Here is a 27,580-nt window from a genome sequence, read left to right as displayed (position 1 = left end):
AAGATCCCTAAGAGTGTTTCAGGATGGCCAGTATATTTTCTCACCCCCTTTAGGGTCAAGCCTTCCTTTTGCCATAGTAACCAATTATCACCATTATCACAGTGGGATTATCAGGGTCAATGGAAGGGGTTAAGTCTGGTAATGTGATCCATGCTCCCATTTTAGAGATGCAGGCCTCTGCTGGGTGATGAATCTTGTGGTTTTCCTGCATCTTATGACATGTGAGACCCACGCAAAAGTCCTGGGGAAGTCCCTAGAGTCAGGGTAATCTTCTGATCTTGACGCCAAAGATATCAACCCCAGCGTTCAGCAAATGGCAAGGTTGCAGAAATCCTAAGAGGGCAGTTTAACCATGGACCACCAGTAAAAGATAGAAAGAGTCCACACTGTCAGAGGGCCAGTAATTATTACTTGCAAAAGCACTATCCAGAGGGGGAAAATGTGTGCAGGGGACATCAGGCCACGGCCTTCACCGACTATAGAACTCTCTGTGTCAAGCTGGGTGTCTGGTGTGGGTGATTCCAGTTCATTTGTGTGTCTCTTTCTCAGCCTACCCTTGTTAGGTGACCTATATTGATTAATTGACCTTTCTGCTCAGCTATTTTTTAATATAAATATGGAACTCAGTCCAATCAAGTATGCATAAACAAATAACTATGATTTGTGTAACATCCACTAATAACATGATTTAAATAATTATTTAAAAATTTTGGCACAGTGCTAAACTCTAATGAAACATTACTTAACCTGAATTCTTTTCCTGGGCTAAAATATAAGATATTCCTGATTTTCCCTCAATATGTTGTTACTAATAGAAACTCAAAAGCAGATACATGTTTCTGCCTTTAGGGCTTTGTTGGCACAGTAGCTGCTTGATTTCAAAGGCCTTTGAAAGCAGTTTCCTAACTAGTCCTTCATCTTTGCTATTATCTACCATTAGATGAGCACTTTTGTGTGTGTGTAAGGCACAGCTTTGGCACATCTCTTAATCCACTCATTTATCTTAGTGCCTTACAAAATAAATATTATGATTCCATTTCACAGATGAGGAAACAGGTTAAATCACTTGCCCCAAGTGGTATAGATATAATTAGCTACTTTAGTAGGATACAGGCTAGGTTGCTATAACAAAGAAACTTTGAAGTACAGGGGTTTAAATAAGATAGAAGTTTATTTTACCTTCGGTGCCCAGAAGTGAGCAGTCCATGCTTGGCTGGGTTGTTCTGCCATCCTCAACCATGGCTTTCAGGTTCCAGTCATTGCCATTTTCCAGCCAGATAATGGAGATGAAAATATCCCGGACTGAGCAGGTACACACATCACTTCCATTGGCCCACACATAATTATATGGCCACATCTATCTGCAAAGAAGGATGGGAAATCTAGGCTGTGCATAAGCAGCTATGGGCCCAGCCAGTCCCCAGGACATCTTATCACTTCAAGGAAAAAGAGCAAGCATATGGTGGGCTGGTTAAAATCTCCACCAGCCCTAACTTGTTTGGCTCAGTGGATAGAGTGTCAGCCTGCGGACTGAAGGGTGTCAGGTTCGATTCCGATCAAGGGCATGTACCTTGGTTGCGGGCACATCCCCAGTAGGGGCTGTGCAGGAGGCAGCTGATCGATGTTTCTAACTCTCTATCCCTCTCCCTTCCTCTCTGTAAAAAATCAATAAAATATATTTAAAAAATAAAATAAAAGTATCCACCAAAGTAGCAAAGCTAGAATTTGAATCCATGTCTAGTCCTAGGCATATTTGATTTTCATCTTAATAGAGAGAAATTTTCTCCTAAGAACCCTAAGTTTATTTTTACAATATTTTCTCTGACTCCCTTGAATCATTTTTCAGCTTGTAGGGGAGGAAATACCCAGGAAGAAAAATCCTGTCATGGCATACTATTCTTGGCATGGATGGAAAGCCCACTATTTTTGGTGGGATTTGTTTGTTTGTTTGCCACCAGTAAGCTGAAGCTTTAAAACTGCTTTACCAACTCCATTTTAAGCCTCCCTCACCTCCCTCTTCCCACCAGTTGATATTTGTTCTCTGTGTATAATTGGTCCTCTTACTAATCACTTCAGTTTTCCTGTAGATTAACATCTGGCCTCTGCAGATGGAAAGCTGTGCTGTTAAAACATCTCCTTGCTCCACAATGTACACATTAAAACAAGTTTAAATACAAAATAATGCTGTTTCTAAACATAATATAAAATTATTTTCTCATAGGAACATATAGCTTGCATTTAAAACTATACCACTGTGTGTTTTATAGTTCTCTAAAGAGAGAGATAAATACAGACAAATGATGATTGTGTACTTGGTGGGAATATTAGGCTTAATTTTGTCTCCCATTGCTGAGAGCCTATAGGGAACATTACTGGTGACATACGCTCAGTAGACAATTAGAAGCTCCAGTTTGAATCACCATTTTCCCAATTAGTTACTAGTAAATCTGTTCTCTTGGGAGTTTTGGTTTTGGTAAGGGAACAAACACCTTTTTTTCTAGTTGGTTTCAGAGTGTTCCCTTATTTAATTCAAGGAGAGGTCAATGGTGGCACCTCTCTTTCGTTTTGATACTTACACCCCAGTTGATCTATGGTCTATTATTTAGTGTTGGATTTGGGGGAGGGCGTAATTTAGGTTTTCCATCCTTTTCGTTCTTTCACTGTTCAAGAACAACCCAAGATGGCTGGTTAAAAAAAACCCCTCAGTGTACCCCAAATCAGTTGATGTCATCATGTTTTAGCTAATCATTATGTAAAGTATGGTTTTTAGCACTCAGTGACATTCTAGTCTGAAGAAATGTCGAATGTCTTTATGGTATTGATGGATAGATAATGGAGGAAGAAATTGGAGTTGTGTTCCTACAATGAGCATTATGGATTTTATCTGTAACGTCAATTTGAATTCAAATGATGGAAACCCAATTCAGACTTGCCTGGGAAAAAGCTGGATTGATAGGCTTACATAACTGGAAAATATTGGAGCCTAACAGTTCTGGCCCATCGGAATCTGAAAACTTCCATAATATTTGGAGTTAGTTTCTTCTTTTGTGTTGACTTCATTTCCATTGGGTTCTTTCCATGTACTGGTGATACACTTCCTAACTATTCCAGGTGTACATCTTATTATCAAGAACGGGGGTTAGGAAACTCTTTCTGTAAGGGGCCAGATAGTAAATATTTTTAGTTTTGCAGCTACTTAACATTGTTGTAGATCAAAAGCAGTCTTGTATGTAAATGAATGGGTGTGGCTTTGTTTTAATAAAACTTTATTTACAAAAACAGAAAGTCAGATTTCAGTTATGGGCCATTGTTGTTGATCCCTGATCTATAAGTCTAGTGGAAAGAGAACTTATGTAATTACAAAGAAGTCTCTTATTTGAATTTTATTGAATTCAATGTTTGGACTTGAGGGTGGGATAGGTGGATTAACCATACCTGACTCACTTGCTCACTGCACTAGAACTGCATAAATGATGGAGAAAGGTTGATTTCCCCTGTGGGAAAAACGAAACATTGCTATACCAGGAAGGGGAGTAGACATTGGGTGGGCAAAAATGACACAGTTTCTCTTTATTCTGAATTTTAAAATAAAATCTAAATTTTATTACATTTCATATTCAAAAAGCTTGCTCTTTAATACTTGGCCAAGAGCAAAAGTTATGCAAGTTTACATGAACATCATATTTAATGGTGAGAAATGGAATGCTTTTCCCCTAAGAATAGGAGCAAGGCAAGGATGTTCATTCAACTCTTATTCCTCATAGTACTGGAAATCTAGCCAATGCAGTAGAGAAATAAAAATAAATAAATAAATAAATAAATAATATAATAAAATAAATAAAATAATGCATACACCGATGTGAATCTATCACTACAAAAACCTCAACAAGCTACCAAGCTACCTAGTCAGATAGAAAGGGTTCTGTTGGAGTTTCTTTACTTTCTATTAAATGTGGATTGACAAGCTATGGACTCACTATCGTAGCCTCATAAGCTTTCGTTTTAATCTTCTGTGGCCATTATCTCAGGCTTGGAAATAGATGACTTTCCATATTAAACTGGACATAGAAACCTTAGTTTAAGGTGCATAAATACTATAGCTGAGAGAAATTTTAGAGATAGCCAATTTTCTCTTGTCAGTTCCCAATAAATAAATTTATCTTCTTTTTCTCTTTGCATATTGCTAGTAAGCATGTTTGCTAAAAGCAAGCAGATTAGAATCCCTACCAGCCCCCTGTCATTGCCAACTCATACACACCCAACCCGAAGTATTCTCTCTCACACATTGCATTTCGTTGTCATATCTCTTTAGTTTCATTTAAACTGGGACAGGTTAGAGGTTTGGCTTATTAAAGGAACATTACCATCAGCAGATGTCCAGATAGTCCAAATCCCCCATCAGGACAGCATCCTATCTCTGTTCCCATGTTTGGGTGTATTTGGGGACTGTTGTCCGTATCCTCCCTCCACTTGGGTAATAATTCATATATTTCCGCAATCAAATCACTTATGTTTCTCTCTATCTTCTTCCAAAGGTGCTGTGATATATATATTTAATCTCATGTTTGTAGATTTTCTTTTTCTTTTTTTTTAATCCTCACCCGAGGATATGTTTTTATTGATTTGAGAGAGAGAAACATCAATGTGAGCGAAAAACATCTATTGGTTGCCTCCCATGTGTACCCCAATGGGATCGAACCCACAACCTAGGTATGTGCCCTGACCTGGAATTGAACCCACTACCTTTGGTATATGGTCGAACTCCAACTAACTCAGGCACCTGGCCAGGGCTGTAGGTTTTCTTAGAATACATCTATTTCTTTTGCACATTTTGTCTTCTACCCTATCTACTCAACATCATATATTCTTTCTTGCATAATTAACTGTGTTTGTTATCGATATTATAGTTGTTGGTTTAAAGTCATTTGATGGCCATAATATGACCTTAATAGACATTCTGTAGTATGACTTCCCACCTCTAGAAACAGCACCAATTACTGTTGGCCTTTTCTCAGATATTATGGCAGTGATTCATGGGAGTGGAGATTATGGTTGGATTAGCTTCAGTCCTCCCCTTCCCCGCTCCCCCCGTGGGAAAAGCAGTTGATAAAGAAAGATCTTTTTTGAAATGACTTTGTTCATTTGATTGAATGATTGAACTGGCTCTTATGTCCATTGCTACAGCTTTCTCTTCTACTCTAAAAGCCATAAAATGGTCATAATTTTTAGTGGCCAAATCAATGATATCATTTAGAAAAATACATGGACAGAGAGCTGGAGGCATTTTGAATATTAGGAAGTCTATGAATTAGGTGGTGTTCTTTCTGCTGAGGTGTGGAACAAGATAAGCATTTCTGAAAAATTATCCTTGGATTTGCTAAATCAAGGCTCAAATGTGGTTCATGATGCCAGTGTGACCTCATTTTTTTAGGTGTGTTCCCAAAAACCCTGCCCATGATCCTGGAAAAAAACCATCCAAACTAGTAAACACATCCTAAAAGCAAAGTCATTTTCAGCATGGTCTTAGTAAACACATCCTAAAAGCAAAGTCATTTTCAGCATGGTCTTAAAAATCTTCCTTTTTGGTCATCTGGAAAATAGTGCAGCCCTGGCTAGCCACAGACAGCTGCCATTGCTCCTGTGTGCTGTGTGGTCTTGACCCAAAGCCCAGAAAAGCGAGATTCCCCCCTCTTTACCTCTTTATTTTTAAAAGAGAGAGAGAGAGAGAGAGAGAGAGAGAGAGAGAGAGAGAGAGAGAGAGAGAAAGAGAGGGGAGAGGGGAGAGGGAGAAGGGAGTGAATGGAATCAGAAACTTTGGTAGGTTACAAATATGCCCTCTTATAATTAATCATTGCTAATACTTTTGTTTACCCCATAAATCTAAAAAGACCTTTACTTTAGTCAGACTAAGGACGTCATCAACATGCTTGGTGTAAAGTGACATGGATTTTTTTATTTGGCAGAGGGTAGGGGATGCCTAGTGTTGAAATATATTGGAATACTTTTAAATTTTCTTTCTTAGAACTACTTTGCAGAAATGAATGCCATCTTTCTCCTAGTAGTTGTTGGCTATCCCAGACATGTGAATAGACAATGATTCCTTGCTTTGGCAATTAATTGGTCCACCTAATTTATACCTCTGTGTGTTGTCATCCCAGGAAGATGATTTACTGTGGGCAGGGATTAATCATATCCTTTTTGCCTTTAATATTATCTACCTAAGGTGCTTAGTAGAGTTCTGTGAAACATAATAAGCACACATTACTCATTGAATTAACTTCGAGGCAATGACTTGAATTGGATTCTGCTTTGTAATCTATTGTTGAATTTATTTGCTCACTGTCTTGGATCCTGGTAATTTTGAGGGCACTCTAAACAGAAATCCATGAAGGCAAGGACCTTGACTTTTGTTTTTTACTACACCTCCAACACCTAGAACAGCCCTAGGCCAAGATCACTGAGCATAGTGATTGAGAATTCATATTCAATAAATATTGTTTGAATGAATGAATGGAAAAAAAAATAAGAATACCCAAGAGTCTTTTCTCTTTTTAGCCACAGGCTTTGAATTTACTATATTTAGTTCCATGCTGCTCAAGACTCCTTCTCCATTTCTTAGTGATTATATGCGCCAGAAACCAGTGTGCTGCACCAGAGAAAGTCTCAGGTTAGAAGGCTTATTGGAGACTAAAGATGTAGAATTGCCTGAGAAGTTTGTAATCTTTCAATTATTTATACTCTCTGTAGCATCAACAAAAAAGTTAAGATGTATATGTGTATGTATATACATATGTATATATAATAGTATATACATGAACTTGTGTGCATATTTTTTTTTAGTTTCTTGCCATCTGCTGGCTTTGTTTGAATTTATGAAAGATGCATAATTATGCTCATAGCTCTGGTTCCTGGTAGTCATGTTGCCATATTGCAAAAGGAACTGTGACCACCGGTATCCTTGTGGCCATGCTGGAGAAGCTTAGAGTTGACAGTAAGAACTGATCTTAATCAGACTTCTATTTCCTGAAATGATTCCTTTACTTTAGCTTGTTCTTTAGAATTTAAAAAATATATACCCTAAGAAAAAGTGCCTATACAAACACATATGAGCACCCCACCACCACCACCCCTACAATGATGAGGTGCAGCAGATGGCAGTAGTCATTTGTTATAATTCCACAAATTGGTTTCACTCAGGAATGTATGTTGATTCCTGTTGTCTTAGTTCACTCCATTGGTAGCAATTAAGAGTTAAATGCATGGGCTTTGGAGTCAGCCATCCTGAGTTTGAATCCTGATTTTGCTGTGAGCAATTTACCTATCTTCTCTGAGCCTTGGTTTGCTGAGCTGTAAAATGGGGAGAGTAATCGTACTTAAGAGACTTGAGGAGATATCACATTGTTTCACATCAGTTTTACAATTGGCAATGAATTCCAGAGACTCTTAGATTTTATATATTCCTGCATATATATTAGATCATTGCCTAGATTTTGTAAGAGCTATTTTGAGTATATACTGACTGCCTTTTAAGCTAGTTATGATCATTGGAACTATTAATGATTCAGAAAAACTCAAGTATGACATATTGTATTACTTTTTGTGTAGCAGAACTTGGAAGAGGATATAAAGCAAGAAAGTAAAAATAGTACTACTAAAAACAAAAAAACTAAAAAACTTAGGACTGAAAATTGGAGGGAAATGTGATTCTGAAATTGTCAGGCCAGTTTTGTTAACTTTCTGTCAATATGGTTACATTAAGCAAGCATACATGAAGTAAGCATAGAAATGTCCTACTGAGGTTTTATAGTTTAACTAGAGGCCCAGTGCATGAAATTCGTGCATGGGTAGGGTCCCTATCAGGCGCCCCCCCCGCCCCCCCCCCACCCTCCTTTCTTCCCTCACTGCCCTGCGTGTGCGCGCCGCTGCCACCACCACCGGGTCTCCCCCCTAACCTACCCGCCTCCACCTTCCCTTGCTCCCTCAGCACCCCACTGCAGCTGTTGGTCGCCTGCCATGTTCCGTATCGCCCCCTGGTGGTCAGCGCACATCATAGCGAGCAATCCAACTCCCGGTCGAACTCCTGAGGAGACACTTTGCATATAGATTTCCAGAGAGAGTTGAAGTATGTTGGCAGATGGGATTCTGGGCCTATTTAGGTTGTGCTATTGTCCAATCTTTGTTGCAAAGGGTTCAGAGGCCAAGTGATGAATATGCCCCTTTCTATGAATAGTCTTAGGAACAGAGTTGTTGCACTCTCACCAGTTCCAGTAAGCTTTAATTTTTGCCACTATCATTTCTTTAGCCCTAAAATCTAATCGTAATGAGTAGAGTGCTTCTGCTGTTCTGTGATTGGGGCCAGTACTACCTCCATCAGAGTCAGTTTTTGGAGGTTAAGATAAATTTTACCTGGAATGTGGCCTATTTCTTTGGGTAATTTGGTATATCAATTAGTATTCTTACTGGGTCCAAGACTGTTCAGTAGATTGTTCTAAATTCCAACTACCATGTAGTTGACTTGGTCTGTGTACTCAACACTATCAAAGGAGGATTGATGCTAGCAGAGGAATTAGACACAAACATCAAGTTTGAAGGGCTAGGAGGGACAGGGATAGCTGAAACTTGAATGAGTTCCACTGATTTGGTGAACAAGTGCTTCTCACTCTGCAATGCAAGGATGGATTTGGGGAGGGGCATAATGGTACTGTCTGTGAACCCTCTGCTAGATGTTTGTATATGGCTGTGCTCATGATAAAAGCCCATAGTATTTATTAGTTTGTCAAAAGGCTCTGTGGCCCACTGCCACCTGGTATTTTATGCGGACCTCGTTGTTTCATGAGAATAAATATTTGGGGGAAGGCTCTTTGTTCTTAATACCCAGTAAAGTCATGGCATTTGTTTCTTCTGGGCCCACTTGTGAGTTGAAGAGGGCTATGGAAGGCTTCACTGCCAAGTGCATTTGTCTGCTATCTGCTGCATTTTGAGTTTGCCCAGAGAGAAATATGACCTAAATTCTTTCACAGATGAATTATACCGGTGATGGCGAACCTATGCCACGCGTGTCAGAGGTGACACGCAAACTCATTTTTTGGGTTGATTTTTCTTTGTTAAATGGCATTTAAATATATAAAATCAATATCAAAAATATAAGTCTTTTTTATACCATGGTTGCAAATATAAAAAAATTTCTATATGTGACACGGCACCAGAGTTAAGTTAGGGTTTTTCAAAATGCTGACACGCCGAGCTCAAAAGGTTCGCCATCACTGAATTATACAGAGTTCAGACTTTGAAGAGAAAGGGGGTGGGGAGGAAGGCAACAACCAGAGGAGAGAATGCTTTTGTTGCTAGCTGAAATCAAGGATTAACACAATTTTAAAACATAAAGAGGCCATCAAGAGTGCTAATGATGCTAAGAATGTGAAAGAAACAATGGTCACAGGCCATTGAAGAGGTAGAAAAACTGTTGTTGATTTGCATAAACGAAAAGCAGTTATCCATGACAGCATTTCGGAGGCAGTGATTCCTGAAAAAGGGAAGAGGCTGCATGCTGACCTGAAAGACCCCTGGAATGAGTGCTGAAAGTGATTCCTTTAAGTCTAGAAGGAGGCGGTTTGACAAATTTAAGAAAAGAAGTGTTTATTTATAGATTAAACAGTACATTAGACATGTATATAAGAAAGGTTAAAACAGGGAATCGTTTGGGGTGTCTGGAACAGATTACTTCAATTTACATAATTTCTAATGGGAGAAAATGATTCGGTTTTCGAACAAATCACTTCTCGTACAGCCTTCTGATTTTCTTTCAGTGTTCTCTGTGTAGACATTTTAGAATAGCTGTAAGCAGGGCACAGGCTTGGTTCCTTAGTGGAAGTGGGAGGTAAGAATGGGAGAAAGGAAAAAGTAATATATTTCTATCTCTATTTCTCTATATCTCTATATCTATCTATATAATATATATATGTGTGTATATATATCTCTATATATATCTATATATTTATATATATAAAATGGACCCTAACTCATGGATCATTCTCCTGCTATTCAGAGATAAAAATAGCTATTTGCCTCGAGGGAGCTCAGTCATTGCTAGACTCCCATTTCCATGGGCAATTGGCTAAGACTGTACTTGCTTGTTTGTTTTTATTAAGGTAGTATCAGCCACAATGGCACAGAGAGGGTATAGCTTTTAACATCTCGCCCCAGCCAGTGCATTTAAGTTTTGCTGTGGTCCAGCTTAGCAAATTGAGCGTCCCACACTGTCCCAGATTTCCCTCACCGGAGTCCCACTGCCACTCTCCTTTATTGACACATGAGAGGATGTAAGCTACTCTTCAAAATGTTGGGCCTCTGGAATTCAATTCAGTGAACATTTATTGAGAATAAACTATGTACCAGCTACTATATGGGTGTCGAGAGAATTAATGCGCAAACAGATTAGGCACCTGCCCTTTTGCATAAATAGTTTTCTTTCTCTCGCTCTACTTTTTCCCAATCTTGTGCACTGAAATGGTTAATTGTTTTAAACTGAACAAGTTTTTTTGGTTTTAAAACCTCCAAGTAAGAAAGTCTCTTTGCACCACATGTATATATATATATATATATATATATATGGTGTTCCATAGCTTCAGAGCCTCCTTTCTCATAGGTTTGGAGCTCTCAACAGCCTATTTCAAGTATCTGCTTGTTTTGCCACCTCCTTCTTCTCTAAGTGGCTGGCTCTTGAATTCCTGAAACTGGAGGACATTGTCTGTGTCATGCTAGTGCAACATTTTAGGACTTGCTAAAATTAAGGCAGCCTGTCTCATATGGACAAGACTGTTCTTTTATTCTGTTGTTGTTGTTGCTTTTTCTTTTTTTTAGTAAGGTGGAATGTATGGAGCAGTAGTTGACAAGAGACCATCCAAGCGTTTCATTGTCCCTTTTTCCCTATAAGATACAGTGACTAGGTCTTATCTCTGCCTGAAGGTGGGCTTCAACTGTCCACCTGGTTTGGGGCCACAGAGCTGTCTTTGTTTGGTACAAGCGATGACTTCCTACAGAGTCTGGATTGGCACGGTCCATTTGGGATGGGCTATACTAATGTTAGAATTGTTTCCTTCACACCTGGGTCTCTGATGGTATCTGACCATGGTCTTTTTTTTTATTATTATTTCTTTACAGGAATTTGGAAACATTATATGTTCAATTCCTTCATGTTCTAATCTCTGGGAAAGAGCACCCAGACTTTAGGGATATTGTTAAAGACCACTAGACAGTAGCCATGATCTGTTAATCCCATTCTTCCTATGAAATGGAAGAATTTTAGGTCCCATAAGTGGGATGTTTCTGAAGACTTATTACAATATTCTACTATTTTAGAGCCCAGATCAGGCTATGTTTTCTTTCTCTGCTCCTATGGCCAGTCTTGGCTGAGCCTAGATCTAGTCCATTTGTTCTTATAGTTGAAAATGTCCAAGGTTACCTCTCTTATGTCTTACAAATATGTTTTCTAATCAGTTGATTAATCACACTCTCCACTTAACCCCAACCCTCTGGAGTCATCCAGTTGCTCCTTTTTTCTCTCAGGCTCTCTTTTCTTTCTGTCCTAAAACACTCAGCTTCCTGTTAGTTCAGTCTGCTTGTTTTACATCGGGGTCTTTACACCTTCCCTTTTGGGAACTTGCCAAGTCCTCCTGCCTAGATCAGTAATTTTTCCCAGTAGCACAGTATCTGGCACATCATCCACTTAGGACATGTTAAGAAAGTGGGTGAAATGTGACTAGTGGCCAGAGGTGATAGCACATAAACTGAATTCTGTTTCTGGTGTTTTGACACACCCACTTGGTGTCCTCATGGGGACATTGAAGTATCTTAGGTTTTTTTGTTTGTCTGTTTAGGAACATGAAGTTTGCCTATTTATAAATACTGATATATTTGGGATAGGGCTAATTCCTGTGCTTCTTAAATTGTTGTCATTTCAAAAGCACATTATCAATTTAATAATCACTTTGGGGAATCAAGAAGGAGACATTTTATTAAACATAAAGAAGGAGTATATGATGCATTTCGGATCCAGGAAAAATGTGTTTTAGAATCAAGGAAATATGTATGTATCAACTCCTAGTGATATATTATGATGGCCTGGAGGAAAATTATGCAAACAGGAGACATTTTAGGGGCAGGGAGATCAGAGACACTTTAAAAAATCCAATGACTACTATAGACGGTCTAAAAAACTGAATGCACCTAAAAAAGAAACTTTGGCATAACATTTTTGGGGGTTTTGAATCCACCCCAGGTTACAAATCTCTGGCATCAAGCATTGTAGGATAGTGTGTCCTTGTTTGACACTGTTAGGAAAGCTCTCCAGGGAATGACTGAAGAAATCTTGCAGTGTTTTACATCAGGAACCTTGTTTAGGTTATTAACACTAAAAGACTCTCTAGGCCTCTAATAGGGAAAATGGAAATAGACATTAACCAGTTCCAGATGTTTGTCTCCTTGTAGCCTGTCTCTTTGGCCAGCACACTCCTCGTTGTTCCCATGCAACATGTAGCACACTTGGAGAGAATTGCATAAAGCTTGCTGCTGACTTGGCCTTGCTTGCTCGGAATGCCAGACTCCTGGCTGCGGCGTGAGTGGAGTCCCAGATTGTTTCTTTAGAACAATGACTAGAGGGCTTCTTTTACTCAGGACTTTTGAAGATAACAGAGGATTTTTGGAGAACGCTTAATCCCACACTCTGTAATGAAGCCATGCATAGTTTTAAGCATAATTATGGGGGAGGGGGTCCATGTTTATCTGTGTTTTCATTATCTGAGACCCGAAGTAATGAGCTTATCTAGGGAAGCAGAAATTATGATTAATTGAAAACGTGAACTGATGACAGACCACTAATAAAATTAGTCACAGCTTAACCAGTTCTCCTCTTTGTTCAATATGTTCATTTATGTTAGGACACCGTGTTTGTGTTCTGGTCTTTCTCTGAAGGGCAGGTAGACATTCAAGAGCAGAGCAAAGAAAAACTGTAAAAAAAAAAAAGCTGAGGGATTTTATGAAGTCCATGGAAGTGGTATTGGAGACCTTGAGTCATGTGCATGGTCATGGGCAAAGGAGGACCTGGGGGTGTGAGACCAGTTAGCAATTGATGAAGAGAAAACTAGTGAGGATGACACGCCAATAGACACTTGAGAGGAGAATGAGTTGAATCAAAGGATTAAGAATGGACCTTTGGAAAATTGGTAAGGCCCTCAGATGCAAAATAGAACAGCTTTTGTATTGCGCTGTTAAAGTCGAACTTCAAGACTATCTTATAGAGTTATCACTAAATCTTGTAGGAAAATTTTATTTTCCATCAACACATACAGTCTGTCCAGATTTTGTACGTAGGTGAAATAAAAAACTTAAATCTTATTGAAAGGAACTTTATTTTGATTATTTGTTATTTAATTTTTCTAGATAAAGCTTTGATTGGTCCTCCCTACCATCCTATATAATAAAAGCCTAATATGCAAATTGACTGAACAGTGGAACGACCCATGGAACCACTGGTCGCTGTGATGTGCACTGACCACCAGGGGGCAGACACTCAACTCAGGAGCTGCCCCCAGCCTGCAGGTCCCAGGCCAGCCAAGGCGGGTTCCACTGGAGGCCCCCAAATTGCCCCACCGGTCGCCCCACAGATTGGCCCTGATCGCTGGCCAGGCCTAGGGACCCTACCCATGCAGGAATTTTGTGCATCAGGCCTCTAGTTTGACTATAAAATGTTGGTTCTCCTGTTATAAATATTGACTTTGTGGCTTTGTCTTTGTACCAGTTATCCAGTGGTAACAAGACACTCTTTCCCAAACATGCTACATGCATGCAATGATGTATACAGTATATAGTAGGTACTGGGGTTTGGTACAGATTTCTAGGTCCTCCTCACTAAGAAGAATCTCTTTTCTGGTTTGATCTAGATTTTTGTACCTTTCTGTAGTCTCTTCTTTTATTGCAGTGTGCCCTGTTTTTTATAGAAAGTGCTCCAGCACTCTTATGCCACAACTCAGAGTTCAGCTTTAAGTACAGAGAATTTAGTAATTGAACTGCTAAAGAAACTTGTGCCTATAAAAATGCTGCAAACCTCTCTCTTCCTCTCTCTCCCCCTCTTACCCTCCCTCCTGCTTTACCCCCAATTCCTCTCAGTTTTACATATGATCTTTTGCACATGCTCAGATTTTCTATCTTAAACTGCAGCTATAAGCTCCACATAGCTTTCCTAAAGATATTTTTATTTCATAATATTTCAATTAAGCATGACTTGCAACTTTAACATGACATGAGCATATTTGAAATAACAGAGGGGAATGTATGTAATGGCCCTTCTCTCTGTTTGAAAATAAAAATCAATAGTGAAAAATTCAAAGGCTAGATAGTAAAGTTTTGACCCACATCCCCAAGCATGTATGGTCATGTTTTATTCAAGGAACATTTTTTTCCAGGCTTGAAGTCATGTATTTAGGTATCTTTCCCCTTCCCTTTCCCCCACCCCTCAGATGGTACCCAGATTATGTTTTAAATAAGTTTTAGACTTGTGCTGACCCAGCTTTTATGCAAAGATAAGGTCTGTAAAATGCCTCAGTATTTAGTTAACTGTAAGATTGAAAAGCCTCTGAGGCACTGTTATAACCAGGGCTAAAAATAAATGCAGCAATCATATATTGAATATATTTAAAATAAGCAGTATTAGCAGTTGTTGTTCTACAAGCTTCCTCAAATATTATAACTTTGAGCTGCAGGTGTGCTAATATGCAGGAAAAGATGAATATCATTTGAAAAGTAAATATATAGAGAAAAATGTGCATTTGTTTTTAGTTTACTTCCTAATGTAATAAGAAGTGATTAATCTCAGACTGTCAGAGCTGTAAGAGACCTTAACATTTTCCTCGTTTATAGAAGAAGAAAGGTCCATGCCAAAACCGGTTTGGCTCAGTGTATAGAGCGTCGGCCTGCGGACTGAGGGGTCCCAGGTTCGATTCCGGTCAAGGGCATGTACCTGGGTTGCGGGCACCTCCCCCGTGGGAGATGTGCAGGAGGCGGCTGATCGATGTTTCTCTCCCATCGATGTTTCTAACTATCTATCTCTCTCCCTTCCTCTTTGTAAAAAATCAATAAAATATATTAAAAAAAAAAAAAAAGAAGAAGAAAGGTCCAAAGAAGGAAAATGGATTCCCTGCAGAATTCCATAAGTACTTACCGGCAGAATCAATAGTAGAACCCATGGCTGCTGACTCCTAATTTTATTTATTTATTTATTTATTTTTAATACTCACCTGAGGATATATTTCTGTTGCTTTTTAGAGAAAGTGAAGGCAGAGGAGCCGGGGGGGGGGGGGGGGGGGGGTGGAGAGAAGAGAGAGAGAGAGAGAAGAGAAACATTGATATGAGAGAGATACATCAATTGGTTGCCTCCTGCACATGCCCTGACCCAGAGTCCTTGACCGGGAATTGAACCTGTGACCCTGTGGTCTGCTGGCCGACACTCTAACCACTGGGGAAAACCAGCTAGGGCCTGACTTCTAATTTTTTGCTCTTTTTTATTATGCCATCTTATTAATAAAAATTTGTAAGAATAGTGTAGTAATAGCTCATTTGTTCATTCATTTTGTCATTAATTTGGCAAACTGAATACCCACTTCACCCAGTATATTAGTTTTCTAATTAATATACTGTGTAACAAATCAACACAAACTGAGTGGCTTAAAACAACTCCCATTTACTAACTCTAGTTCTGAAGCTCAGAAATTCATCATGGTGTGTTTGGGTTCTCTGCTCAGCTGATAGCAAAGTATGGGCTGGCTGTGTTCTCATCGGGATTCATTGTTCTCTTCCAGACTCATTCTGGTAATGGAAAGAATTCAGTTTCTTGTGTTTGTAGGACTTGAATCCACAATTCCTTGCTTGCCATCAGCCGGGGCTTGCTTTAGCATCTAGAGGCAGCTGCCACATTCTATACTATGTGGCCTCCATTTTTAAAAAATATGTTTTTAGAGATAGAAACATTGATCAGAGAGAAACATTGATCTGCTGCCTCCTGCACACCCCATACTGGGGATCGAGCCTACAAACCAGGCATGTGCCCCAACAGGGAATTGACAGAGACATCTTAGTGCAGGGGTCCTCAAACTTTTTAAAAAGGGGGCCAGTTCACTGTCCCTCAGACCGTTGGAGGGCCGGACTATAGTTTAAAAAAAAACTATGAACAAATTCCTATGCACACTGCACATATCTTATTTTGAAGTAAAAAAACAAAACGGGAACAAATACAATATTTGTATTTGCATGTGGCCCGCGGGCCTTAGTTTGAGGACCCCTGTCTTAGTGCATGGAACGATGCTCAGCCAACTGAGCCACACCAGCAGGGCGCCTCTTCCATTTTTAAGCCATTATCAGAATGAGGACTCCTTCTTATTCTTCAGATCTCTTTGACTTTTTCTTTTGCTACCAGCCTGAGAAAACTCGGCTTTTAAAGGGCTCCTGTGATTAGATGAGGTCCACCCAGGTAATTCTGTATCTTAAGATCAAATGACTTGGAACTTGAATTACATCTGCAAAACCCCTTCATAGTAGTACCTAGATTAGTGTTTGTGAATAACCACTGAACAGAACTCTTAGGGGAAGCTATCTTTTGAATTCTACCTACCACATCTAACTTAGCTGGTGGCCAACTTTTGAACATACCCTACCATCTGTGACATTTTTGTGAAGCTTGAAATACAGGCAACTATATGGGTTTGATCTGTTTTTTGTATTCCAAGGGCCTGGTGATGGAAATGGCTGCTAGGTAGCAATAACTATTATAAAATCTATGAACTTGATTGCATAGAAAAGGCAGAGTCATGGGTGGCCTGATGGTCATAGCTGAAGTTGTTTCCAAATAAAGCAGCTGGGATAATCTGACGAAGCAAGTGATTTTTGCAGAGGAACACAAAACAAATCTATATTAATATAAAAGCCTAATATGCAAATTGTCCCCACGGGAATTCAACCAGAAGACCCATCACCTGCTATGACATGTGTTGACCACAAGGGGGTGGCGCGGAATGAAGGGAGGCCCAGGCCAGCAGCCGGCAGCTGGGGAAGGGAGGCCCTGGCCGGCAGCCGGAAGGCCCTGATCGGCCCTGATCACGGGGTAGGCCTAGGGACCCTACCCATGCACGTATTTCATGCACTGGGCCTCTAGTTAGCTTATAAAAGCACAGTGATCTTAATTCAAACACCTGTACCCTCGTCATGGATGATAGCACCAAATAGTAATACTGAGCCCAAGTGAATAAGAAAAAGTTAAACTCCATATGCTCATTGTAAGAAGAGAAAAATGCATGATATAATGTGAAAGAAATTTATATCAAAAAATAGTTTAACATTTTGGCACCTAAAAAGACTAAGCTTAACTTAAAAGTAGTTTCTTTAGTGACACCCCAGTGGCTTCCCATTCACTTAAAATAAAACCCAAACCTCTGGTATGGTCAGAAAGGTCAGCCTCATTGGCTATCTTTCTATTCCCCAGCACATCAAGCTCTTTCCCACCTCAGGACCTTTGTACATGACATTCTGTCTATTTGCAGTGTTCTTTCAGTTTTTCACATGCCTTTTACATAGCTCACTCTTCTTCAGATCTCAGCCTAAATTGCACATTCTCAGTTTCCTAATTGCCCTATTTATAGCAACACTATCTTGCCTTTTCCTAACCTCTGGTACCTTCTTTCACATCATCCTGTGTGTCTGCTGTACAGCCTAGTCTACTTGTTTATGATTTGTCTCTTACCTGTAGAGTGGCAGTCCTTGAATTTGACCTTGCTAACTCACCTTTGTCTCCCCTATGTCTAAATCAGAGCCCAGCATGTAGTAGACACTCAGTCACTATTTGTTAAATGTTAGAGTTCCAGAGGTTAAATGTTCCATTGTCACAAAGGGAAATCATGGCATAATAGAGTAGCACTCAGTTTTAGGGAATTCTAGCCTGTCACTTGACCTATTGCTATTCCTGATTATCAATTTGGCATTTGCTTTTTTTGTTTATTTGTGTTTTCAATTTGGCATTTGGAATAAAAATGGCTTAATGAATAGCCTGGGGTCCTACAGTTAATCTTAGTAAGGGCTAAGATTAGCCTCCCTAACACTTGATAGTTTCAGTTACCTAGTATCACAAGGAACTGGTCTGTATTAAAAATATTCAACTTTTAGAGTTCTTACATTTCTTAAAATTAAATAAAGGATAGTTTTCTAATGTCCCATTTGAAATGTTTCATTTCATTCTTCTTACTCATATATATTTTTTCTGTTTGTAAGTTAATTCTCTTCAAAATTTATTTATTTTTGTTATTTTCAATGCCTGGTAAACAAAAATGATGACAGATTCATCTCCCGGTGGAATTTTCAGCAGAAAGGGATTGGGGCCAAGGCGGATTTGCCCCAACACAGTGTGAAATGTGTGGGTTCTTGACTTTGTGCAGGAAATATTTCATAAGACGAGAGTCCAGGTGATTTTGAGAGTATATTTATTAAAGCTGGGGACAGTGAGACAAAGGAAGGACTTAAGATAGAAGAGGCAAGATCATAGGCTGCTTTGGCCCTTTAGAAAGAAAGTCACAGAGGCAGAAGAAGTGAGCCTGCTCGGCTGTGTGGACTCAGGAGACATGTTACAGAGGCAAAAGGTGGGCCATTGAAGACAGGTTCAGAAGGTTGGCCTGGGATGAGCTGCTGCTTCCTGCTGCTCTCCTGGTTGGAAGTCTCCTGGGAACCTTTAGAGCAGTGGTTCTCAACCTTCCTAATGCCGCGACCCTTTAATACAGTTCCTCATGTTGTGGTAACCCCCAACCATAAAATTATTTTCGTTGCTACTTCATAACTGTAATTTTGCTACTGTTATGAATCGTAATGTAAATATCTGATATGCAGGATGTATTTAGGTGACCCCTGTGAAAGGGTCGTTGGACCCCAAAGGGGTCGCGACCCACGGGTTGAGAACTGCTGCTTTAGAGGTTAGGAGAAAGAAAGCAAAGATACATGCCTGAGGAAAAAAGGGGGGCATGGGAGAAGGCATCGGCCTGCTCAAGAGAGTGAGTGTGCACAATATTCATCAGCTTTCCAGGTGTGTTTTTTAATATGTGGATGCTCAAAATGAGAGTATAGAGGGGTCAAGGTCATTCTCTGGTCAGTTTCACCTTTAAGGAATGTAACCAAAGCAGGACCAGGACCAAGGCGGGTCTGCCCAGCACTGTCTGGAATGTGTAAACCATTTGTTCCTAAGTGTCCTTGGTTAGGGAAGATAAGACCTTACGATTCATTATCTGGCTGTAAATTGCTTGCCATTTAACTATCTGTCTCAGTTTCCCCATTCCACTTGCCAAGGAATTCTCGTAACTTCTTACCATCCTGTCTCAGAAATGACACCTTTGAACTCTGGCCAATGTTCCTAACTCTCAGCACTTCTGGCTTTGCTAAAAATCTCATTTACCCTTTGAGATACTTGTGTGGTTAGTATCAAGACCGAATTAATGAGAAACTTGAAAGGTTCAAGCAAAGCAGGAGAGATGCAAGTGGCAGAAAAGTATTCGTAAATTATTTCCAAAATAAAACAGTCTCTGTACTTATCTTCTACATATTATGCCAGATAGTTCATTGTCTATTGAAATTTAACTGAGACTGTTCATTTAGGCAACTCCATGTGAATTTTACCCTGAGAAATATGAAACTGAGCTTTCAGGTTTTTGTTTGTTTTGCCTTTTTGCATCCCTTAACCCCCCTCAACTCTCCCTTCTGGAGTCTTCTTGAATAAACAGGAATTCACAATGTATTGTATGGGTGGGGTTGCTTTTGGCTCTTAATTGTATAAAAGAATAGAGGGGAAAAGAATAGTAAAAGCTGAGACCTTTATGCCAAGTTTCTAGATCATCTGCATTGTTGGGCAGCATGTGATGACTTACATTGGGTATCTTTATAGTCTTAATCTTTTCCCAGTTTACAGGCTGCCAGCCAGAAGATCTGTGAGAGTTTTCCTTGTTTGACTAACAAGACTGAATGGCGGCAGTTTTTCTTTCTTCTTTTTTTAAAAAAAATCTCCAATTGATACAGCTCTTTATGATATATGCAAAGCTTTGCTTCTACTTGAGTGGTAAGAGAAGCAACACAAACCCCCGAACAGGCAAGCCAGATGAACTTTGAGTAGAACAGTTTGGGCTCAACCTTTGACATTAACTACAGAGAGTGCTTATCTTTTAACACCTGGATATCTGACTTGCAAACTGATAAATTAGGGGGCAAAGTAACTTAAACGTCAAAAGGAGTCCACATATTCATGCATTATAAAGAGTTCAGCGTGCCTGTTTCGTTAGAGTATCTACAATATTCTTTACAGATCATCAAATAATTAACAGAGGGGAAAACTGAAAGCTGAAATGTTCAAAATCATTAATGATTAAAAAGCAATCAGAAGTCAAGATAAAGGAAAGTTATGATGATTTTTTTTTAAATGGACATAAGGATCAATGAGAAATCAAGAGAAAGCAAACTTGAAATTATATTTTTGATGGACTTACTTTGTGTAGTTTTCATTTTTTTGTTTTAACTGACAGAAATTGAAATGCTAGCCTATCTGCTTATATAGCTCTTTACCTTTTAGGGGTATAAATTATGTTGAGGGGGGGTCATGAATATAACAGTTTTGTTGAGGAGATCAAGGTATATAAAAGGTGACAACTATGAAATGTAAATAGGCTTAATTCAGTTGCTCAAATTTCAGCTTTTTCCCTACAACCTTCTTGATTTTGATCATATTCCCATAATAGTTGTTCTCTTTACTTAATACCTGTCTTTGATTCATTTCACTTTATTTACAAAATATTCTTAAAAAAATAAATATATTTCTGATTCTCTAAACCAGTATTGCTTACTGGGTAAAGGAACCCTACCAATAAATGACATAGAAATAAAATTATACTGATATATTCCAATTAAATACTTGTACTTGCTAAAATCTCTGAGCTTGTGCCCAGCTTTTCTCTCAGTTATAAAGAAATAAAAGGATGTTAGCAAATGTTATGTTGAAGCCATGCTAACACCAAGTAGAGACTATTTTAGATGTTGTCACAAAACCTAAAAGAGACGAGGAAGGGACTATTGTGAACTTGTAACAATGATTTTCAAGGATGAGTCCCTGAGCCAACTGAAGTCATTTGGGGCAAAGCAGGCCCTGTAGGATGCTGCTAAAATCCAGTGGTGATTGCATTGGTCTTGTGTGCACTGGGAGAGAGTCAAGCTAAATAGGTGAAACACAGTGATTTAAAGGGCTCATAAAAGTTTATAGTGTAGTTTAATCTCTAGTAGACAGTTGTAATATAAGACTTTTATTTTCTCTCTCCCAGCTCTTTTCCTCTTGCAGTTTGGACAGTTTGGCTTCTGTTTTTAGAGATTTGCTTTGCAGTGTGCAGAATGGCAGTTATTCTGTACAGCTGGGGTGGTAGAAAAGGAAGAGTACAGGAAAGTCAAATATTGACACACATTTCCCTGTCTCTTTTTGAGGACTCAGAACTGAGTGGAGTCACAAATAGGAAAACTGTTCCATTTGCATGCACAGCATACTGTAGGAGGGCAGGCATACGCACACAGGCAGCTCTCAGGTCTCTGTGGGTGGAGGACTCTTGGCCTATTTGGAATTCCATGAGTGACGTCTCCCTGCTCCCCAGCAGGGCTCAGATTTGGATCAGTCTTCTAATATTTCAGAGTACTTTCACATACCTGATTTCATTTTCTCTACATGCCTTCTGTTGGCATGTGAAGTATAATTAAGAAGATAAATACTCTGTGAAAGTATGTGCAAATATTTGGCCTCCCAATTGCAAAAAGAAATAACAGGTTATCCTCAATTCTGCTTCCTTCCATTAGGGTGGATAAATAAGTGTTGATTATTTGTTAAAACTCTTTAGGAAAGCCAGATGGGTATTAAAAGCCTTCCTTTTTTTTCTTAGATAATTTTTGGTTTGATAATCCCATTGCTGGAAATATTTATTCCAGGTTCATAATTGAAAAGAAGAAAATTCAGCCCTAGCTGGTTTGGCTCAGTGGATAGAGCGACGGCCTGTGGACTGAAGGGTCCCTGGTTCGATTCCGGTCAAGGGCACATGCTCAGATTGCGGGCTCAATCCCCAGTAGGGGGCGTGTGGGAGGCAGCCGATCAATGGTCCCCTCTCATCATTGATGTTTCTATCTCTCTATCCCTTCCTATCTGAAATCAACAAAAATATATTTTTTTAAAAGAAAATTCATTAATGAGCAATCTTTTATTTTTTTAAAAAATTGATTTATTTTTTAATCCTCATCTAAGGATATTTTTGTTTTTTTATTGACTTTAGAGAGAGAAGAAGGGAAAGATAGAGAAACATCAGTGTGGGAGAGAAACATCAATTGATTGCCTCCTGTATGCACCTCTACTGGGGCTGGACTCCGCAGCCTAGGTATGTGCCCTGATCTGGAATCAAACCCACAACCTTTTGGTGTATAGGCCAATGCTCTAACCAGCTGAGCCACTCAGCCAGGGCTAATGAGTTAGCTTTTAAAATGGAAATGATTTGTGTTTTCACCAATAGAGCAATAGGGAAGTAAACTATGGTATGACAACTCTTTGAACATTTATATTGATAGTAAGATCATAGATATTGAATGCAGAAAAATGCTCACTCAGTAGCTAGAAAAGTAATATATGAGAGTATATGCATGTTGTGATTACTACTGTGAAAATTCACACACATGTATAAAAATTCAGAAGACACAAGAAAATAAAATGGCTGTTAGAGTAGTGGATTAAAAAAACCCTCTTCTTAATGTTCTTTTAGTGTTGTAATATTTTTCTTGGGGATAAAATTCAGGAGCAGAAAAAAAAGAAAGATAAAAATTGACCTCCTACGTATAAAAACAACTGTCAGTAAGGCAGAGTCAACTCCAGTTTTATAGAAAAGCCAAGTAAATATGAATCTTAATTGAGCCTTTAAACTTGAAGGTTGTTAGAAGGTGTGTATGGGATTAATTTAACTTTTGATTGTGTGACTTACTTCCCAGGTCAGATACCCACCCTGGCTTCCATAGTCATTCTGCTCTTTCATGTGATGGTGTTTCAGTGACTCTGCTATGGAAACTTTGGTGGCTTAATGGGTGGTTTTCTAAGGACAGAAATCTAAATCAGAGTTTAAAGTTGAAATGGTAAGGAAGAAGAATATGCTCCAAACATCAGTGTATTTCAAAGACCAATCCAGGCACAAATAGAGTAGAGTAGTATGGGATGGGATGAGAAAAACCAATTAGAACCAGAAGGTCTACTTGGATAAGGCTTACTGAGCACCATAAAGGGAAGGAAACAGAGGGCTTTCAAGGCTAGAGAAGTAACATTCTTGTGGAAATGGAGGTAGGAGAGGGTGGTACATGGATGTGGAGTATAGTAGCTTGGAGCTGAATAAAATGATGGGGTGAGGGGACAGGTTGAGGACCTATGCACCCAGGGGATCTGTGCCCTCTGTTTACCTTGCCTTCCTGCCATAGTCATTCTGCTCTTTCATGTGATGGTGTTTCAGTGACTCTGCTATGGAAACTTTGGTGGCTTAAAAAAAATTATTGTTGTTCTTGATATGTTTGAGGTGTACAGAGAGCATTAACAAATGATTGCTTTTTGGTAGTCAAAAGGAAGAATGAAGCATTTTATTTTCCGTCAGTGTGTATAAATACCCCCTAATAAGATACCTTTTGTGGATACTGTTGCTAAAGTTAAACTAATGAACAGAGTGCATATGAAGCATTTTGAATAGGAGAGTTGGTTATAGGAAAATTCCCACAAGCACAGTGCTGCCACAGATATTGAGCATCTTGAGCCAGGCTTTCTGCTAATTATGGGGATAGAGAGACAGTAAAATATAGTTTCTGCCCTTCAACGGCTTATGATCTAGTAGAGGAAGGTGAACATGTGAAGAAACAAATGGAGCAAAGTTGTATTTGTAAGCATGGTTTGTTTTGGCTCAAGGCAAATTTTTGGCCTCATCTATATGAAAATTCCAGGAGTAGACTTTGTCTATTTCTGTTTTCTTCTCTGTTGGCTTTGCCCTCAGGTTGGATCTCTGCATGTGTGACCTACCAGCCATCCACTCCTGGTGGATCAAGCTTTCATCATCCTTATAGCTAGCAGTCCTAGTGAGAAGACCTGATTTTTTTCCCTATCCTATATAATAAAACCCTAATATGCAAATTGACCGAACGGCGGAACAACTGGTTGCTATGACACACACTGACCACCAGGGGCAGATGCTCAACGCAGGAGCTAGGTCCTGTGTTGAGTGTCTGCTCTGAGAGGGAGGTGACCAGTGGTGGTGGTGGGAGGGCGGGGCCAGCCAGCGGGCGGTGCCAGGCTGCCAGCCAAGGCAAGTGCCAGTGGGGGCCGCCTGATCGCCCTGCCCACTGGTCACCCCACAGATGGCCCTGATCGCCGCCCAGGCCTAGGTACCCTACCCTATATATTTGGAACAGTCTCTTAGATTTAAAAATTAAAACCTGGCAAGGCTACTCTAACATTGAAGAAACAGGATGATATGCATGGACTCTGGCTTGCACATTTTGTGGTCAGCCCTGATTCTGACACTTAAAACTGTGTGACAAAGCCAATTACTTAACTTCTCTCTGCTTCAGTTTTTTCACCCATAAGATGGGGAAAATGGTTCTACTGCCTCAGAAGGATCATGTTATGTACTATTTTTTATAATCAGGGCAAAAAAATGTAGCTGCCCATACAACAGCAAGATGCCTTTAACCTATATGAAAAGTATAGTCACTGGTATATACAGCATCCTGGATTGCGAGAGGGATGTCTGATTGCTGGGTTAGGCCCGACATCCCCTGAGGGGTCCCAGATTGCAAGAGGACGCAGGCTGTGCTGAGGGGACCCCCTCTCCCCTGTGCACAAATTTCATGCACTGGACCTTTAGTAGTTCCAATAAAAGTTGTGGAGTTGGGTCACATGCCCATCCCTGAGCCAATCACTGTGGCCTGGAATGGGGAGGATAGAATATGTTGATTGACCAGATAACTGGGTCACATGGGTAGGAAGAGGGGGAACCACCTGGACTGACATTTGAGGAGGAGTGGTTTCCCAGAGGAGATTGAGGTGCTATTGCCAGAAGTGAGACTGGATGGGGGAGGGGGCAAGTTAAAACAAGAACCACCACAACAGTAATCTACTGATAGAAGTTACCATGAGTTATGGGTGGGCAAGGGAGAGAATGTGCCATTCACTCTGAAAAGTCTTTTTGGAGAATGTGGTGCTTAATTAAGTCTGGAATGAATGAATGAATGGATAAATGAATAAAGGGGAGAAATGAATGAATGAATGAATCAAAGGCTAAATTAGACGTCTTTTAGGGCATGTAATTCTCTTATGTGAAACTTTTAAAGGTATGATCTGTTCATTTAATTCAGATTTCAATCCTATTTTGGTAAAATTCAAGATTCTATAAGGTGGCATTAAAGTTTTAAATTTAAATGAATTTGAGGATTGAAGTATAGACTTAAAAACTATCTTTGTCAGAGATGTGCATTATAATACTTGGTGTGATGGGTCTATGTATTCGATACATATTCTAAGTAGGAGGAAATAGCCTAAGTTATAACTGTTTTTCTTTAACATTTGCAAGGGGCTGTGTGAGGTACTGTACTGTAAACTCTTTACTAGTTGTGGGGTTGAGTAACTCTGGTGAATAAAATATATTAAAAAAAAATAGCATGCTTGTGAAGAAAATGAAACTGTAGAGGAAGGAATGCATCTATATTTTAGAAGGTGACAATAGCCAGTGTCTTCTGCACGGTAGAGAACACCCCTCCCTCTTTTGACTCAGATGTGTCTCTGCCTCGTTGCAGCACTGATCGCTGCTATTTCCTAGGCTGGGGAGGCCCCAGGGTATAACTAGTTAGCTGTACTCTGGGAAGCTTGAGTAGGTTTAATCATATCTCTGAGCAAAAAAACGATTCCCTCTTTTTTTGTGTGCCTGCTCAATTTTTAACTGAGGCTGATGATGATGTAGTTGCTGACACATTTTGAGCATTTACTGTGTACCATTCTCTCTGTTAATACTGTCTCATGGTCCCTCGAGGTAAGTACAATTTTATTCCCAGTTCGCATTTGAAGAAACTGAAGCTTAGAGAAGCCATATCCTGAAATCTTTCAATTCACACCAAGATAATCTGGTGGGAGTTTGAGGGAGCTGGTATTAAGGAGGAGGTTAATTTCATTTCCTGACTGTGTGATACCTGAGGTTTAAGATACTAAGTGGTGATAATTGGCTGAGAGGCCACTTAGGGAGAAGAGAGAAAGTCAGAGGCAATGAGGGGCCGACTGGCTGACTAACCCTAGGTCATGGAAGGCCTGCTCCCCCTCAACCTCTTTTGCTAAACCGTTTTGAGAGAGTATTTTGCTCAGAGACAAGCTACTGTCCATAGGCTTCCTTCTAACATTTGAAGGAAAGAAAACTCATCTTAATAGGGGATTTAGAGACAACAACAGGGGACTGCTTTAAAAGACTGTTCCTTCCTTCCTTCCTTTGTCCCTCCCTCCCTCCCTTCCTTCTAATGAAGGCTTGATTCCAAACCTTCCAGTTATATTGTTTTTATTTTATCTGCAATGTTTTTAAAGTGGCAAATAGTTCTTTATAATTAGACAAAAGGTTATCCAAGTAAATTTTTATTCCATTTTCACTGTATTTTAGTAAGTTTACACTGTTATTAAGGATTGATTTGGGGTTCTTTTAGAGTAGTTACTTCCCCAGCCCTTTTAATGCAGTTCACTGAGTTAACAGCAGGATAAAAACAAATGCTTGTAGCTCAGAGCAGGTTCGAATGAATGCCAGGCCTGCAGATGAGGATGCTGAGTGCAACAAAGCTGAAAAAGTGAATAAAGATAGATAATTCAGATTTATCAATTGATAGATTGATGGATAGGTAGACAGACAAAAAGGGCTTGCTCAAACTGCCTTACTAACATGGGCTCATTTCGTTGTGGTGTGTTCATACTGGGGAATGCTGTGCAGTGCCTGTGCTGATGGGAAAAGCGCCGTGACAATAGGTGCTTTTTGGTGATATGATCCCATTTGAGTAAATAAAATGATGTCTATAATGTATGTACATGTAGTTTTCCTAATATATAGATAATGTCTTTTCTAGGGATGATACTCAAAAATTTAACTTTTTGAGAGAGAGAGAGACTAGAGGGCTTGAACTTTTCATCTTTTATTTCTCTGTATAGTTTGATTTTACCCCATGTGCCTGTATTGCTTTCACTTTAACAATAACAGAGGACTGAAAGTAGCACCTATTGGTTATGAATGAATAAAAGTGAGATTTAAATAATAAGCCCCTTTGAACTGCTTAATGAAAACCATTTTGTGTTTCTAAGGAGTTAGGTCTGTTGCATATCCCGAGACACAGGACCTTTCTTTGCTTTTCTCTCCCTCCTCCCAGGTTTTTTGCAACTATACTTTTTATTCCATGGATGTTCAAAAGTAGGTCAGCAACACAACCCAAAAAAGGCTCTGGT

At 39.5% G+C, this 27,580-nt stretch overlaps 1 protein-coding gene across 1 annotated transcript in view; it reads left to right on the top strand.

Moving 5' to 3' along the window:
• Positions 1-27,580, top strand: part of ARHGAP26 (Rho GTPase activating protein 26) — a 406,595-nt gene that overhangs the window by 147,272 nt on the left and 231,743 nt on the right.

The sequence above is a fragment of the Myotis lucifugus genome, unplaced genomic scaffold (assembly GCF_000147115.1).
Source record: "Myotis lucifugus unplaced genomic scaffold, Myoluc2.0 scaffold_28, whole genome shotgun sequence".
Taxonomy (NCBI): Eukaryota; Metazoa; Chordata; class Mammalia; order Chiroptera; family Vespertilionidae; genus Myotis; species Myotis lucifugus.
Note: the sequence above shows the minus strand (reverse complement) of the source record. Positions and strands in the feature narration are given on the sequence as shown.